The sequence below is a fragment of the Rattus norvegicus genome, chromosome 5 (assembly GCF_021556685.1).
Source record: "Rattus norvegicus strain SHRSP/BbbUtx chromosome 5, alternate assembly SHRSP_T2T, whole genome shotgun sequence".
In the NCBI taxonomy this organism is placed as follows: Eukaryota; Metazoa; Chordata; class Mammalia; order Rodentia; family Muridae; genus Rattus; species Rattus norvegicus.
Genome location: NC_141538.1, coordinates 135622947 through 135641484, shown reverse-complemented (window position 1 = coordinate 135641484; position 18538 = coordinate 135622947). Strand labels below are relative to the sequence as shown.

Genomic DNA, 18538 nt, shown 5'->3' with positions numbered 1-18538 from the left:
CAATTACCACACAAAATCTGTATATTAATTAGTGTCTTCAAGGAAGAAATCTGTAGTTTCCAGCAGGTAGTTTGGTCAAGCTTCTCGCTCAACAAAACTAAAGTACTATTTTATCATTGAGGACATATTTTTCTTTAAATTGTATTTTTTTTCTTTCTTTTCTCTTTAGACGCGGTCTCTTGTGTGTCCCAGACTGCCCTTGAGCATAGGTAACCAAGGATGATCTTTGTTTATGTTTCTTTTGTATACAGGGTCTCACTTTGTAATCCCAGCTAGCCTGGAATTTACTCTGTAGACGAGGATGGGTTTATACTCAGAGATCCAACTGCCTCTGCCTCCTGAGTGCTGAGATTAGGCAACAGGTGTCACCAAACACCCATATTTTTTTTCTTTCAAAATATGTCTTTTTTAAAGACTATTTTATGAGGCTGGAGAGGTGGTTAAGTAGTTTGGTACTTAAAAGTGCTTGATCCTGGCTGGCATGGTGGTGCATGCCTTTAATCCCAGCAGAGGCAGGAGCAGGGGCAAGTGGATCTCTGTAACCCTCAAAAAAAAAAAACAAACAAACAAACAAACAAACAAAAAACAAAACAAAACAAAACAAAAACCAGAGTACTCGCTTCTTTCACGTAAAACCCAGATTCAGTTCCCAGCACCCAAATGGTGGCTCAAAACAGCCTGCAACAAGTCCAGATTCAGGGGGATTCTATACCCTCTTCTGGCCTCCACAGGTTTGTATACACATGATGCACATAAACTCATGAAGGCACACACATACACATAAATAAACAAAATATTTAAATGTTTTAAAGACCACTTCACACTTAAAATGAGTGATTATTTAAACAGTTAGGAAGAAAATTTCAATTAGTTGAAAGTTTTAAAACAGGCTGGGAAATGTAGATCAAGAGAGGATCAGGCATGCTGGGGCCCTGGGTTGGGGAGAGTGCTTAGGCATGGAATTCTAATATTTAGGTTGAAGACAAACCCCACTCATGGTGTTTTGATCTGCATCTCCACGACTACTAGAAGTCTGAATACCTTTTCATATCTGCAGACACATGGTGCTTCCTGTTATGACTGTCCAGTCCCTTCCTGTTGTTATTATTAGCAGTCTATAATATGCTCCTCATATATGCTTATTAATAATCCCTTCCAATTCTGTGCTCTACAGATATCTTTGTATTTTGTCCCAAATGGTTCGGCATCTCTTCTGTTCCGTTGTCTTGCAATAACTGTGCATTTATTTATTTATTTATTTATTTATTTATTTATTTATTTATTTATTTATGCACTCATTCATTCATAGACAGGGTCTCACTCTGTAGCCCAGGCTGGCCTCAAATTTGCATCAATTCTCTGGCCACCGCCTCCTCAGTGCTAGGATTATAGGTATGGGTGTTTTGCCTGCAGAGACCAGAGAAGGATTCGATCACAGGAACCGATGTTATGAATGGTTGGGAGATACCATATGGGTACTGGGAATTGAACCCAAATCCTCTGGAAGAATAGCTAGTGCTCTTAACTACTAACTCATCTCTCCAGCCTATCATATATATTTATAATTTTTAAAATTTAATGACTTAGGCCAAGTGTAGTGCCCCACACCTCTAATCCCAGTACTCTAAAGGCAGAGATAGCTAGCTCTCTTAGTTCAAGACCAACCTGGTCTACATAATGAGTTCTAGGTTAGACGAGGATACTTAGCAAGACCCTGTCAAAAAAAATTTTTTTAATTAAAAAAATAAAACAATGACTCGGAAAGATGATCCAGCCAGTAAAGCATTTGCCGTTAAGCCTGGTGACCTAGGTTTGGTCAGCAAAACACACATAAAGGTAGAAGAAGAAAGCCAATTCCTGCAAGCTGCCTTCTAACCTGTATGCACATGCCACACTCACATACACATGGAAATAAATATAACTTTAAAAAGTAATTAGGGTGATTGAGAAGGTTCAGCATTTGCTGCTTGAGTTTAGTCACTAGAATCCATATGAAGTAACAAAAGAACCAACTCCTGCAAGTTTCCCTCTGACAAACACACACACACACACACACACACACACACACACACACACACACTAATAAATAATATTGATAAATTAGTTAATTCATTGTTTTATTAAATAATCAATTCATTATATTTAAATTTTTAATAGTTTTGATTGTGAGCATAACCTTTAACAGCTAAGCCATCTCTCCAGCCCTAAATTTTTTATTATTGTATTTATTTACATTTCAAATGTTCCACCCCTGCTTGGTCACTCCTCCCCTTCAACTCTAAGAGGGTACTCCCCACCCACCTACCCTCTCCCACCTTGTCCCTTCTAGCATCCCCTTCCTCTAGGGCATCAAATCTCCACAGGCCCAAGTGTATCCCTTCCCACTGAGAAGAGACAAGGCAGTTCTCTGCTACATATGTAGCGGGCCCATAGACTGGCTGCCCATGTATTCTCTTTGGTTGGTGGCTTAGTCCCTGGGAGCTCTGAGGGGTCTGGTTAGTTGATATTGTTGTTCTTCCTATGGGGTTGCAATCCCCTTCAGCTCCTTCAGTCCTTCCCCTGTCTCTTCCATTGGGGTCCCTGGGTCTAATGGTTGGCTGTAAGTATCTGCATCTGTCTCAGTTAAGTGCTGGCAGAGTCTCTCAGAGGACAGCCATGCCAGGTTTCTGTGTGCAAGCACATCTTGGCATCAGCAATAATGTCAGGGTTTGGTGTCTGTGCATGGGATGGATCCCCAGGTGGGGCAGTCTCTGGATGGCCCTTCCTTCAGTCTCTGCTCCATTTTTTGTCCCTGCATTTCCTCGCTCAGAACCCACATGAAATAACAAATGAACCAACTCCTACAAGTTTTCCACTGACTTGCACACATATAGGTAATAATAATATTAATAAATTAATAAACCAAAAGTTAAAGACCACACTGAGTGGACAGCATTGCATAAAACCTATAGTCATGGGCACCTGAAGGTATAGAATTGCTGGTCCAGCATAATGCTTTGATGAACATCACTGGCTATTATCAGAAAATCTCACCACTCCACCATATGACCAAGACATAACCAAGGTGTTACTGTCCTGTGCTGTCTTGAGGAATGCTGTCATATGCCAAGGCATAGAAGAAGGAAGGGTACCTGGGCATGATGCAGCTTGTCCTGTCTGTCCTGCATGTTCTCATTATAAATGGACAAAAGCTATAGTTTTAAAATGGTTTTAAAAGAAGAGGATTTTTTGATGAATCTTCTCAGAAACTGAGATGTTTGTGGCACTAAGGTTTGCAGAAACTGGTGCTAAGAGAACCACCAGTTTTGCTGTCAAAAGCCAACCACTGGGTAGGTCTGCCACAGCTCAGAACACCAGGAAGCCGTGAAGCCAGTCGTTTCAGATCCACTACTAAAAAGTTGGAGATTCTGATGATCATTTGAAAACATGCTTTTCATAAAGCCTCCCCTGACATACTACTATTTTTTTACATGTCAACAAGCATATTATGTGAACAAAATACTATCTCCTGATTCTGGCTTTATGGGGTGAATAGTTCTGGAAGTCTATAGCTCTTGCCTATGCTTCATTCAAATTACATTCTAAATCTGGTGGGGGGGGTAACATCTGGATTAAGCCATATAAAATCTGTGGATTTTGACCAGGTGGTAGTGGTGCACACATCAATCCCAGCACTTGGGGAGGCAGAGGCTGGCAGATGAGTTGTGAGTTTGAGTCCAGCCTGGTCTACAGAACAAACACAAGGACTACACACAGAAAATCTAAGAAACAAACAACAACAACAACAACAACAAAATCTTGGGATTTTGGTTGTAATAGTTTTTTATTAATTTTATTTATTCTGACTCTTGGTTACTTTATGTTGCACCCTGGACGTCATGCCTGATCATGTTTGTGTCTCTTCCTTGCTGTGAACTCCTATACCTAAAAATGCCTTTGAGGGTTCTTGTCCATGTTCCATTCTCTTGCCTTGACCTCTCACTGTTTTTAACTTTTCCCTCTCAGCATTACTATTTCTGAATACTCTAAATGCTGAATTTTATGCAGTTGGTTTATGTAAGGCTTTTAACACAAGTTTTACTCCCTTCTATAGAAAGCTTGTAATTTTCATTTTTCCCTAATGGATCTAAACTTCACTCTTATTTACCATAAATCATCAAAATTATTTGTGCTTATAAAAAATTATATGGATCTGATTTACAAAACTCCATCAGCTAACTACTACCAAAAAGAAGAGAAAAAGGAAACCAACAAGTATATGAAAAAATATTCATTATCAATAATCATATGAAAATGCAAATCAAACCACAATGCAGTAACACTTAGAACAAGAAGAACGAACGGCTCAGTGGTTATGAACACGCACTGCTATTCTAGATGGCCTGAGTTTGGTTCCTAGCAGCCACATGGCAACCTCACATCTGTATGAATCTCTAGTTCCTTAGGATCTGACACCCTCTTCTGATTTCCTCAGGAATCAAACACATACATGAGGCATTTAGACACTCACTCGTACTCATAAAATAGATATAATGTTTTTTAAGATTAAGACCAGGAATCGTAGCTTACAGCTCTCTTTAGTCTCAGCACTTGAGAGGCAAAAATAGACAGATCTCTGAGACAACCAGGCCAGCCTGGTCTACATATCAAGCTCCAGGCCAGTCAAGGCTGCATGCTATTATAAAAAGACAAAACATAGGGATGAGATAGAGCCCAAAGCTACAACACTTGCCTAGTGTTTATTAAGCCTCAGGTCAATGGCCCACACCAAAGGTGGGCAAGCATTGACAAAGGGTAACAAGTGTTACAAGTGTTCCACGTGGCAACTAACAACTGTGTTACTCAATCCAGAGACTCCAACACCTCTTCTGGCCTCCATGAAAGCATGTGCAAAGCAAAGACAAATGTGTAAGCAAAGTACACACATAAAAGAAAAATCAATAAAGATAACAAATGTTTGCAAAGTTATGGTAGTTAAAAGAAAGAAAGACCATATGATCCAGCAGTCAAAAACCAAAGGTAGGGGCTGGAGAGATGGCTCAGCGGTTAGAAGCACCGACTGCTCTTCCAGAGGTCCTGAGTTCAATTCCCAGCAACCACATGGTGGCTCACAACCATCTGTAAAGAGATCCGATGCCCTCTTCTGGTATGTCTGAAGACAGCTACAGTGTACTTATATATAATAAATGAATAAACCTTTAAAAAAAAAAAAACCAAAGGTATAGAATGATATAATCTAACAACTGAACTCTATTTTCATGAAATCAAATGTTAAGAAGAGGGGCTGGGGATTTAGCTCAGTGGTAGAGCGCTTACCTAGGAAGCGCAAGGCCCTGGGTTCGGTCCCCAGCTCCGAAAAAAAAAGAACCAAAAAAAAAAAAAAAAAAAAAAAAAAAAAAATGTTAAGAAGAATACTGTACGCTTGTGTTTCTCATAACACTTATTCATAAGAAATACAATCTAAATATAAATCAGTTCACAAATAGATAAGGCATGGTATGTATGCACAATAAAATACTGTTTGGCCATTAAAAGGGGGTGGACACCAGGCATGGTAGTACATGCCTTTAATCCCAGCTTTAAGGAGACAGAGGTAGTCAGATCCCTCTAAGTTTGTTGCTAGACTGGCCTACAGAGTGAGTTGCAGGATGGTAAGATAGTGAGGGAGACACAGTGAGACCCTGTTTCAAATAAAAGTTGTGGGGGGAGATGGGGGAATAGGCCTGCAGTTGAGAGTGATGGTGCTCTTACAGAGGACTTGGTTCTCAATAACCACATCAGGTACCTCCAAGGTTATTTGGACATATACACACAACCATACACTCACACACATACACACACACAAACACACAATTTAAAACAAAATGAATATCTTGCTTTTAAGAGTTGGAGAGATGTTTCTAGCAGTTAAGAATACTTGCAACTCTTTCAGAGGACTCGGCACCCAGTTCAGTTCCCAGCACCCACATGGTGGCTCGTCACCATCTGTAACTCCAGCTGCAGAGAATGTAGTGCTCTCTCTAGCTACTCAGAGCACAAGGCAAAATACCATACACAGAAAACAGAAAAAATAAATCTAAACAAGTTTGTAATCTTTAAAATTGTGTAAAGGGTGCTGGCAGTGGTGGTACGCACCTTTAATCCCAGCACTCAGGAGGGAGAGGCAGGCAATCCCTGTGAGTTCAAAGTCAACCTGGTCTACAGAGCAAGTTCCAAGACCAAAGCTACACAGAGAAACATTGTCTGCTATTTGTGGCATGAAAATAGAAAAATGTGAAATAAGCAAGATGCAAAAAGACAAATGCAGCACGATTTTACGCACATGTAAAATATTAAGATGCTGATCTACAGTCTTTCCACTTGAGAGGCAAAGAAGCAGGATCTCAAATGCGAGGTCAGCCTGAGCTATGTAGACATTCTTTCTACAAAAAAATAAGTAAATAAAAAGCAGGGGATGGGGGATGGAGATGAAGCTCAATGTAGAGTACTTGCCTACCATGCTCAAGGTCGTGGGCTGGAAAAGGTATTAGCACTTCCATATCAATAACCAACTATTTACAACAGCTGAATGGAAGCAAACCAAGTGGTCTATACTTTGGCTGGACACGGTAGTGCACATCTTTAACCCAGAACTCTGGAGGCAGAGGCAACCTGATATATGAGTCTGAGGCCAGCTGGTTTACATAGTCAGTTTCCACGCCAGCTAGTACTACATAGTGAGACAGTGCCTGTGTGTTCAAATGTGGGTACATGTGAGTATACATACATACGTGTGTACGTATTTGGATGAAGGCTAACAGAGTTTGCTCCGATACTTTGTTTATTTATTTTGTTTTTGAGGCAGGGTTTCTCTGTGTAGCCCTGGCCATCCTGGAACTAGATCTGTACACCAGGCTGGCCTGGAACTCACTAGCAAGCTCCTTGTTCTTTGGTCATTCCACTGCAGGAAAATCCCAAAACCCTGTTTCTATGCCACCACTTCTGAATTCTCCTGAAGGAAATTACAACAGCTTGGAAATTCATGCAACTTCCAATTTACAGTTTCGAATGGTAACTGAGATTATCATTGTAATTTATCCAAATGCCTCTACACCTTTCCATCCCATAGAGTGACCAATGGTCACTCTAATCTGACCCATGGAGGACATACTCCAAGATCTCAAATGGATACCTAAAACCATAGATATACCTGACTCTAAAAGATGCTGTCTTCTCCTGCACATATATACCTATGACAAACTTAAAAGCTAAATGTAAGAGATTAAGAAAATATAAAAATTATAGAAAATTATAGAAAAAAATAGAAAGGGTTTTATGAATGTGGTTTCCCTTGAACTATCTTCCTCCAATGCTCTGAGATGGCAGCTCAATGCCTACATGTTGGGATACAGTGAGGTAACCGAGGAAGGCATTGCATTGCAGTGTTAAGCTATGATACAAGGGTTAACCGAACACAAGCCCTGAAATACTCCAACAGTAAATCTAACAATGAAAATGGCTACTAAGTGACTGACAGGGCCTGTGTGTGACAGAGGAGAAGATTCGTGTCCTATGCATGATGTAATGGGTCAGCAGGAGATTTCATCACACTACTCAAGACAATGTGCAGTCTAACCTTTATCAACTGTTTCTAGAATTTTTCATTTAATATTACCAGACTGCAGTTGACCACAAGCACCTAAAACCCTGAAAAGCAAAACCACAAGTGAGAACTGTTTCCCATGTCTCCCTTTTTGTGGCCTTTACCAGAAAAAGTCTGCTGCCATCCAACTGTATCATCCAACCTGCATTCTTCTTGAAACTCTGGTTCAGACTTCTACATGCTGGACAAAGGTGTCTCTCTTCCTTTGCTCAGCTAATAATCCCTTCCTATCTTCAAATCATCACTTTCCTGTCCATCTAATCACACAGACCCATTATTTTGAATTTTACCTATATAAAGCCCGAAAATATGAAACAAGTTCAACTCTAGTATTCTTTGCTTTAAATTTTTTTTTCTTTTTCTTTTTTTTTTTTTTTCCAGAGCTGGGGACTGAACCCAGGGCCTTGCACTTGCTAGGCAGGCGCTCTACCACTGAGCTAAATCCCCAAACCCAACTCTAGTATTCTTAAATCTGTTTCTTGGGACAGGAATGTGGCTCAGATAGTAGAGTGCTTGCCTAGAATGTATGCATCCCTGGGTGTGAACGCCAGCCTCACAAACACCAGGCATGGTGGCACATGCTTATAATCCCAACAGGCAGGAGTTGGAGGCAGGAGAATCCTAAATTCAAGGTCATCATGACAACATAACAAGACCAAGGCTAGCCTGAGCTACCTAAACTGTTCTTCCTTCTCTTTAATTTTCATGTCTGCTTCATAAGTTTTCTAAAGGTGATATATATTTCCTGTTCTTTTCCTCACCTCATAGTTACTCTTAAATCTATTACTTTGATGTCTATTCCACTTCCTAAGTATGTCTTATTAAGCCCTCCCTACAGAAAAGTACAGTAGAATCTACCTTTATCTCACATAACCATCTTGGGTTTAATCCTGGTAGGAATTTATTTCCTTTTTGAAAATATATCCCTGGTTCTTTTCTTACCTTCATTGCTTCTTCTGAGTCTCAAAACTAACCACCCTAGTTTATCAAACCGTGTCAAGAGTTAGCTACTACACACAGGTTAACATCTGAACTCAACACAGCATAGATGGCCCTCCACAGCCTTTCTCTCTGACCACCCTCCCAGGCTCACCTTCCCAGTGCTTTCCCACAGGCACTCTTCATCCTAAATACAAGATGCCCATAGCTCTTCCAACACACAGCTCACTCACAGGACCGTCCTTACCTTCCCTCTTTTCAACTCAGTCCCACTCCCTCTTCAAAATACAGGTTTGCTTGTTTTGTCTCAAGACAAGGCTTCTCTGTGTAGCCCGGGCTGTCCTGGCAGTCACTCTGTAGACCAGGCTGGCCTCAAACTCAAGAGATCTGCCTGCCTCTGCCTCCGAAATACTGGGATTAAACACATGTATTACCAAGTCCAGTTTTGACTGGCAATATTTTATCTTCTTCAAATTTAGAGTTACTGACAGAATAACTACTCTCATAAAAAATGTCCATATGTCATCCTCTGAATATGTTACATCACTTGAGTAAGAGAGATCTGCAGAGGTGATTAAAATTACTAAGTTGAAGACTAGATATATTAACACGGCACATACTTTCAGTACTCAGGAAGCTGAGGAGGAAGATCACAAGTTTGAGAGCAGTCTTGACTTCATAGTAAGAAACCATCTCAAAAACCGAAGAAAAATTATTTAAAATGAGAAAATTATTTTCGATCCATGTAGACTAAGGTTATGACAAGAAGTCTTATAAAAAGGAAAATAGGGGCTGGGGATTTAGCTCAGTGGTAGAGAGCTTGCCTAGCAAGCAAATCATGAAGCACAAGGCCCTGGGTTCGGTCCCCAGCTCCGAAAAAAAGAAAAAAAAAGAAGAAGAAAAAAAGGAAAATAAAAGAATGGCAGTGGTGGTGCATGCCTTTAATCCCAGAAGGCAGAGGCAGAGGCAGATGGATCTCTGAGTTAGAGGCTAACCTGATCTACATAGGGAGTTCCAGGTTGGCCAAGGATACAGAGTGAGCACTTGGCTAAGAAAAAAGTAAAAATGAACTAATAAACAGCAAATACCTTATACTAACAAAAAAGAAACCACCATTACATGAAAACAGTATAGATAATACTGGATGAAAAGAAAAGAAAATACATTCTTCAAAATTCCATGTATAACAAACTCAAAAACAGACAGAAATAGTATGTATCATGTAGGGACATAACTATAAAGAAAAAAAGCAACTGCTATAAAAGTCAACTTAATAATTAAATGCCTGTTGAGATAAACAGTATAATTGGAACAGGAGTGCCTGGGGCTTCTGAGAGGCTGGCCATCTTCGTCTTTATGCACGTGGTTATAGGCTGGTTCACTTTACATCAACTCGTAAATTACACATTTATATTTTAGACATGTCTGTATATATTTTACACAGTTAAGTTAAGGTTAAGTCACTATGTTAGTGAGGCCTTCTCTGACTACTCAAAGTAAAAGAGCAGTTCCTTCTCTGCCCCCCACCCCACTAGCAACTTCAGTTTCCACACTACTTATCCCTGTCTAACCAACCATGTTCACTTATTTGCATCCTATTTTATCTCCACCCATACACCAACACAGAGATTGCTTTGTCTACCTGCTACATCCCACCAAATGAGTACATGAAAAACACTTTCATACCTTTCTTTATATTTATATGACCCTAAACAAAAAATACAGTTTGTATTTTATTTTAAATATTTCTTTATTATGTTTACAGTGTTGTCCCTGCATGTCTGCCTGCAGGCCAGAAGAGGGCACCAGATCCCATTACAGATGGTTGTGAGCCACCATGTGGTTGCTGGGAATTGAACTCAGGACCTCTGGAAGAGCAGTCAGTGCTCTTAACCTCTGAGCCATCTCTACAGCCCTGCATTTTATTTTAAAATGGGATCTTTCTGGTTCACCTTCTGTGGTAGAACCAACACCAAGATGCAGATTTCTGTAAAAACCCTCAAGGTTAGAACTGTCAGACACAGACTACACTACAGACACACACTACAGACACAGACATACACACAAATAAATAAAATGTAATTTAAAGGGTAATAAAATACTCAAAATGAAAGTGTGCATTCGATGACCACCAGATGAAAATGAAGGGTTACACAGAGAAGTACTGCACATATTTAACAATGTGGGGGGGTCTCCTTGATCATAGTCTCAGCTCTGTGGAGATAAGGCTTATGTCATTTTCAGATATCAGTGAGGAGGGTAAATAGAATGTTCCCTGACTGCACTACAAAGATCGCCGCCCTATTCACTAGTGGGATAATCACTCGGCAACAACCCTTATTGATCAGCAGTGGACCATAAGCCCACCTGTAGACCATGAATCAGGCTATCTCCATCTTACCACATTGATTGCAAGAGGTATAGAAATTTTTTTTAAGAAAAATCAAGAAGCTAAATAAATGGGGAAAAAATGAATATCTAAAAAAAACAGCATCTTCTTTCTTCTTTTGACTGGACACAGTTATCATTTCCCTAAATTACCTCGCTCCTTTCCAACACTGGTAAGAAATTTAGATGGGACCTATACCTCAGATCCAGGAATAGGCCTTGATTTGTCATAGCAGTGACTCTAAAAGTGTGGTTTGTGACTAGCAAAGCCAGTCTCACCCTTGTTACAAATTCCTAGAACTCATACTCATGGGGACCTACTCAATCAGAAACCAAGAAGGTTAGGCCAAGCGATACGTGTTTTGGCAAACCCTTGAAGTAGTTCTAATAGCTATTGTCTAGATGAAACGCTACCCAGATGTTGAAGCAGTGATCATTTGGAACATAGGGTGCTTTAATACATTCAAGATCAAGCTCCTTGTGTTGTGCTTATGTAACATAATCTTTATTGTCTATAAACGAGAGTACTTGTAATTCCCGGAGCCAAAGGCAGTAGCCAGCTTTTTCACCAGGAAAGTCAACTTGGATTTGTAATTCCAAAAGAACTGGAGAAAGATAATATCAAAGCTTAACAGCACTGGTCACACCAAGCTGATCCCTTACTCTTTGTTCTTTTCAGTTACATAAGTTATAGATCCTTTATTTTAGTGAATTCTCTTGAATTTTCTATTCAGATATCTACTGCATCAACTTACACATCCCTGTACAGAAAATGTACTAGAAGATGTTGTCCAGTTAACGGCCCTTCCCTAAATTAGGATTGCCAGATTTAATAAATACAAATATAAAACACCCAGCTAAATTCAAATTTTAAACAATACTTTTTAGTATAATATGTTCCAAATATTGTGTGAGACACAAAGCATGCATTTTCTGACAACCCTAAAGTTCCATTACTAAACCACAGAAACCAAAGAGCAGCTCAGATCCGTCCCAGTCCAATATATGACAGCTACTCTTATAGTTAGTGATTATTTGGAGAAAAACTAACCCCCAAGTTCTCAATTAATATCCCACAAGTCTAAATCACCTAGTGATACTTTTTAATTTAAGCAGATAGCTTTCTAAAGGAAAACATGGCTGCTAAGTGGAACAAAAAGGAAAGTGTTGCTGTACTCACAGATGCATACATGTGGATCTGTGGGTTGAGCTCAGGTCATTAGGCTGTGGAGCAAGTACCTTTACCTGTGAGCCATTTTTCTGGACCATTTTTAAAAATTATTTATGTTTATTAGTGGTAGTTTAGCTTCTTTAATCCTTATTAGGCTATTAATTCCATTACAATAGGAACTGAATCAATAATTTCTCAGTCTTCAAAACCTAGCTCTGTTAGTAATTAGTGGTTGACTAAATGTTTGAATCATAAAAATATTTAAGCAGAGGAGGAATGTATTACTGGTGCGATCATAGAGAATTAACAGCTTAGCATATGTGTGGATTAATGTACCTTAAGTTTTGTTGAAACCTTTGTAAGGTGGGAATTGTGTTCGATGTATCTGATAGGCAAATAAGGTCCAAACCATGAAAGGCCTGAATTGGGGTTCAACTGCTGATCTGACCAGCAGCTGTGTAGCACTAGTTAACTCATTGCCAAAATGAAAAATAGATGGATTAAAGAGAAATTGGGTGGGGGGGGGGGGTGCTGGAGAGATGGCTCAGTGGTTAAGAGCACTGATTGCTCTTCAGAGGTCCTGAGTTCAATTCTCAGCAACCACACGGTGGCTCACAACTATCTTTAATTGGACCTGATGCCCTCTTCTGGTGTGTCTGAAGATAGCAATAGTGTATTAATATAATGAAAATAAATAAATCTTTAAAAAAGAGAGGGGGAGAGGGAGAGGGAGGGAAAAACTGGGCTTTCTCGTCCCATCCCAGGCACTGCGGGAGTTACAGCTTACCATGCAGAGGGAGTCGCTGGTTATCGGGCAGTCATAGCCAAGTCCAAGAGCCACACCACACACAACCAGTCCCACAAATGGCACAGAAATGGCATCGAGAAACCCTGGTCACAAAGATATGAATCTCTTAAGGAGACTGACTGGTGTTGACCCCAAGTTTCTGAGGAACATGCACTTTACCAACAAGAAGGATCTGAAGATGATACAAGCCAACAAATGCAAAGGCAGTGAGTGCACTCACAGAGGCCATCAAGGCCCTTGTGAAGTCTCAGGCCATCAAACCCTAGATGCCAAAGGGCCCCAGCCACAAATTCAGCCATCTGGCTTTCATCACTCACCCCAAGCTTGGAAACTGGATTCAAAGAAAGCTACATGGCCAAGGTTTAAACCAAGGCAGAGGCCAAAGCTCCAGCTACGGCCCAGTCTCCAGTTCCAGCTCAGGCTTCTAAAAGTGCCCAGGCTCCTGTGAAGGCCCCATGGAAAAGGATTCTATCTGCAAATGTGAAGACAGATGGACTGCTGACACACCTACCTACACACTATTTGCAAATGACCATTGTCCTATGCTATTTTTACAAATAAACTTGAGGCAAGAAGAGAGAGAGAAAGAGAAAGAAACTGGGCCTGGCATAATAGTGAACTCTTTTAATGCTAGCACTTGGGAGGCGATAAAGAGCCCATGAGCTTGAGGCTAGCCTGTGATACTTAGCTAGTCCCTGGCCATCCAGGGATATAAAGCGAGACTACCTCAAAAACAAAAGTCAGTAAGGAAGTTTTCTTAGTATAGATGAATAGGTTATGGAAGCTTAAAGGTTAACAGCAGTCAGAACAGACAGCAACTTTGTACAAAAAGAATTGAGAGGAAAAAGAAGGAAGGTTTGAGTCATGTGGCCTGCTGAAGAAAATGACACTGAAATGCCCTTTTCTTCTTTTGAAAAGGATTTTCTCTTCTCATCATCTCTCCTTCCTTTCTTCCTTTATCCCCTGTCTCCATTTGTTTGAAACTGGGCCTCACAGTGTTACCTAGGCTGGTCTCAAACTTGCCTAGCCTCTGAGGACACACACACACACACACACACACACACACACACACACACACACACACACACACACGCAATTAACTTTCACGATAACCCTACCAAAGGATCAGAACCACTCCCATTTTTTTCTGTGTGTATGTGCATGTGTGTAAAAGTACAGGAAAGCAGGCTGAGATAATAAGCATGTACCACCATGCTGAGTTTTTTGGATGATTCTAGGAGACAGAACTCAGGTCTTTATGTCTGTCAATGCACTTCACTAATGGAATTATCACCCTAGACTCACCTCCATTGTTTTAAATAAGGAAAATATAACGTGTGCAAATTACCTAGAGATACATGCTAACAAGTAGCAGAGACACAATATCAAGTCAGGCAATTTATTCCAAAGCTACCTCTCTTAAATATCCTATGATATAGACTCTAGTTTCCAATATAGTGGGAATGGAGAACACAACCAACTTTTAGGTATATCGTGTAAGTTAATTAAAAGATATAATCTATAGATTACTTTATAGTGGTGTCCTAATTTTTAAGGCTAGTACTCAAATCATAACCCATTCCAAGTTTATTTCATTTACTTTAGACTTTAAAGTTTATAGGCCTGTGAGTTGGTTAATGGGTAAAGGAACTTACTGACCCTATGGGGGTAGAGAGAACCAACTCCTACAACTCCTACAAGTTGTCCTCTAACCTCCATATGTATATATGTGCATATACACACATACACACTGAGATATACACACACACTAAATTAAAATGTAAAAAGTTGATAGTTATTCAATATTCTCTCCTATTTTTAGTTGCTATGAAAATAAACTTTATTCCAGACCTAATATTCCTCAACCGAGAAAAGTACCAACCAGAGAGGTTACCTTCTTCTTGCAATAAGGAACTGACAAAACAGGAAAAAGGTCAATTTACAGTTTGCTTTCTTTTTCTCCTTCTTCAAGACACAGGTCTTACAATAAAGTTTAGGCTGGCTTCAAGCTCCTGCCTCAGCCTCCAAAGTACAGTGCTGGAATTAAAGGCCTGTATGTTCTTTTTAACTCAATGATGCAGTGAGTTTATTGGGCTGTCTATGCTGTGTAAGTAAAAGCAATCAAAGCACAGCACTTGTATAGAGGCCAGAGGACAACTTAATGAAGTCAGTTCTCTCCTTCCACCTCTCCGTGGGTCCTGAGGACCAAACTCAGTTCAGCAGGCCCCGCAGAGCAATTTTATGCACTGAGCGATCTCACAGCACCCTTCCTTTCTGTTCATTAATCCATTTATTTGTGTGTTCTCAAGCAACAGCACAAGTGTGGAAGTTGGAGCCAACTCTCTCTACCATGTGCATCCCAGAAATCAAACTCAGGTCATCAAAATTGGTAGCAAATGCCCTTATTCGCTGATCCATCTCACTGTCCTTTTTTTTTTTTTAAGATTTATTTATTTATTATATACACTGTCACTGTCTTCATCAGTGGGCATCAGATCTCATTAAAGATGGTTGTGAGCTGCCATGTGGTTGCTGGGAATTGAACTCAGGACCTCTGAAGAGCAGTCAGTGCTCTTAACCACTGAGCCATCTCTCCAGCCCCCTCACTGTCCTTTTATGTAACTTTTAATATATACTATCTGGCCTTGTGAACTCCAAGTTAGAAAGTGAAAATGGGTTTCCCATCACTAAATTTCAGTTCTAAAAGGGGAGAACAAATAACTTCCTAATACTTTTTATGTACAAACACAGAATAATCTTGAGAAGGACCATAAGGAGGAGGGCTGCAACTGAAATAGATAAAGTGAGTAAATAAATTAATGAAAAAGAAAAAGATAATCTTGAAGAAAGCTAGGGTTTTCCAAATCATAGCCACTGTCGACTGCTCACCTAGCATCCATTTCCTCCCTTTCTCCCTACAGCGTCTGTCTGTCTCTCCAGTTACCGTATGCCTTAGGGGAAAACAACACCATTCCACTTTCAGAGACACAATTAGTGTAAGGGTAATCGACAGTGATTGGTTCAAAACTAGCATATGACCTGACTCTGGGCAAAAAGACATGAAAGAAGTCTGGAAAAGGTTTCTTGAGTCTCCTCCCTGAAAACTGAGGCACAGAAGCAGATGTCTCTGGCCTTTAGAAGCTGCGTTAAGTTTGTCTGGAATCACTGCGACCATTTTACTACTAGACTGATGACTAAGCCTGTCTCAAGCATGGGACATTTTAGCAGTACATGGTTGACAAAAACAGGAGTTCAACAAACCCTGAAGCCTGCTACACAGATAAAATGTTGATTCTTAAGCCATTTTGAATAAGCTCTGCAACTTGTCCCTAAAAACAGTAACTATTTTATGAAACATAAATTATACCATACTGAGTGCCCTTACTACAAAACTGAAATTCAAAAAAATCTAATAATACAAACTGGCCATGGTGGTTGCATGCCTTTATGCTAGCATTCAGGAGGCAGCAGCAGGCAAATCTTAAGTGAGTTTGAGGCCAGCCTAGCCTTTGCAACAAGTTCTAGGACAACTAGGACTGCATAGTAGAACCCCATCTTAAAAAAAAAAAATCAAATACATATTAAGAACAAACTCTATGAGCAATTGAAACCCTAACTAGGACATCACGTCTCAAAAGACAAAGAACAGAGTTGAGACAGGGTTTCTCCAAGTAGCCCCAGCAGTCCTGGAACACAGAGCTCGACTTGCCTCTGCCTCCTGAATGCTGGGATTAGAGGCATGAGCCCCTAAAACCACCTGTCCTCTTCATTAGAATTCTCTCATATCTGTAGAACTTTCCATAGGCTATTGTATATGGTATTTCAATGAACCAAGGGCAAGAGCAATTATTCAAATACCTGGCTATAAAGCTACATATTAAAAGCATGCAAAAACATAGAACAAATATCATTTTCTCACTAATTTTTACTTTGTTTCTTAGAAAAGTTTTTTTCATTTTAAAATGCTAATATGTCATGCTCTATTATTTTAAAAAGAATGTTTTTCTTTTTCTGTTTTTGAGATAGGGTCTCATGTAGCCCAGGATGCCCTCAAATTCCCTTTGTAGCTGAGAATACACTTAAATTCCTGATCTTCCTGCTTCCACCACTGAAGTATTGAGATTACAGACATGTGCCACCACACTTGACTTGAATTAAATATTTTCTGCATTTCTTAGTTTTATTCCAAAACAGTAAATAGAATTCATTTAAAGCAGTGGTTCTCAACCTTCCTAATGCTGCATCCCTTTAATATAGTCTTCATGCTGTGGTAACTACTCCAACCACATAAGATCATAATGAGATTATCTTATTGCTACTTTATAACTAATTTTGCTACTGTTATAAATCATATTACAATCTGATATGCAGAATATCTCATATGTGTACCCCAAAAGGGTCACAACCCACAGGTTGAGAACTGCTGATTTAAAGAAATGATGGTACATTCCTTCAATCCCAGCGTGGAGGAGACTAAGATTGCCATGAGTTTAAAGTCAGCCCGGGGTACGTACTTTAGCCTATGATACACTCTTTTTTTTTTTTTTTTTTTTAATTCGGAGCTGGGGACCAAATCCAGGGCCTTGCACTTCCTAGGCAAGCGCTCTACCACTGAGCTAAATCCCCAACCCCCTTATGATACACTCTTAAACAACAAAAAGTGACCCACTTAGATAGAAATTCTTTGGGGTCCTCAATAATTTTTAAGAATCAGAATACCAAGACAGGAGAATACTGAGACAAAGGACGAGGAGAACTTTGGGAGGCAGGAACTGGGGAATTGAGTGCAAAGCTTCACACATGCTAGGTAAGTGTTCTGCCTCTGAGCCACAGCTCCAGCAAGCAGGAACCACCTTTCTAAACATTACCATATCTGTATCTTGCCAAACAATTAAAAATATTACTTTTCAGTCAGTGAAATGGCTTGGTGATTAAGGCACACGCCACTGTGTCTGACCACCTGGGTTTAACCTTTGAGACCCAAACGGGTAAAAGGGGTGAAACAACTCCTAGAATTGATTCCTCTGCTCCTGACATGAGCACACTTGTGTGTGTGTGTGTGTGTGTGTGTGTGTGTGTGTGTGTGTGTGTGTGAGATCTACTGAGGAAATGTTGCTGCCTAAATTTTAAAAATTTATCTTGGTGAGACCCAAAATGTTCTAGAATCTTAGGAGTTCTGTCATTTAACTTTTTTTTTCTTTTTTCTTTTTTTTTTTTTTTCAGAGCTGGGGACCGAACCCAGGGCCTTCAGCTTGCTAGGCAAGTGCTCTACCACTGAGCTAAATCCCCAACCCCTATTTAACTTTTAAAAAGGATCATTTATTACATTTTTCTACCATCAAAACAACTACGTGTGGAGCGGGAGAGATGCCTCAGCAGTTAGGAACGATGACTGCTCCTTCAGAAGACCTGGGTTCGATTTCTAGCACCTCCAGAAGGGCTTGGAACCATCTGACTCCTGAGCTTCAGAAGATCTAATGCACTTTTCTGGCCTCTTTAGGCATTTGGCATGCATGTGGTGCAGACATACATGTAGGCCAAAATCATACACATAAAACGAACTTTTTAAAATGTAATGTCAAAGGGGAGC

At 40.0% G+C, this 18538-nt stretch overlaps 1 protein-coding gene and 1 long non-coding RNA gene across 12 annotated transcripts in view; one reads left to right on the top strand and one right to left on the bottom strand.

Annotated features, from left to right (window-relative positions):
• Positions 1-18538, top strand: part of LOC148005993 (uncharacterized) — a 1435680-nt gene that overhangs the window by 1274947 nt on the left and 142195 nt on the right. The window lies entirely within an intron of this gene.
• Pik3r3 (phosphoinositide-3-kinase regulatory subunit 3) overlaps positions 1-18538 on the bottom strand; it is a 122764-nt gene that overhangs the window by 53916 nt on the left and 50310 nt on the right. The window contains exon 1 of one of the 11 annotated variants that reach the window (XM_087550902.1): positions 12928-13031. The gene's annotated coding sequence lies outside the window, so the exon portion shown is untranslated. 11 annotated transcript variants of the gene reach the window in all.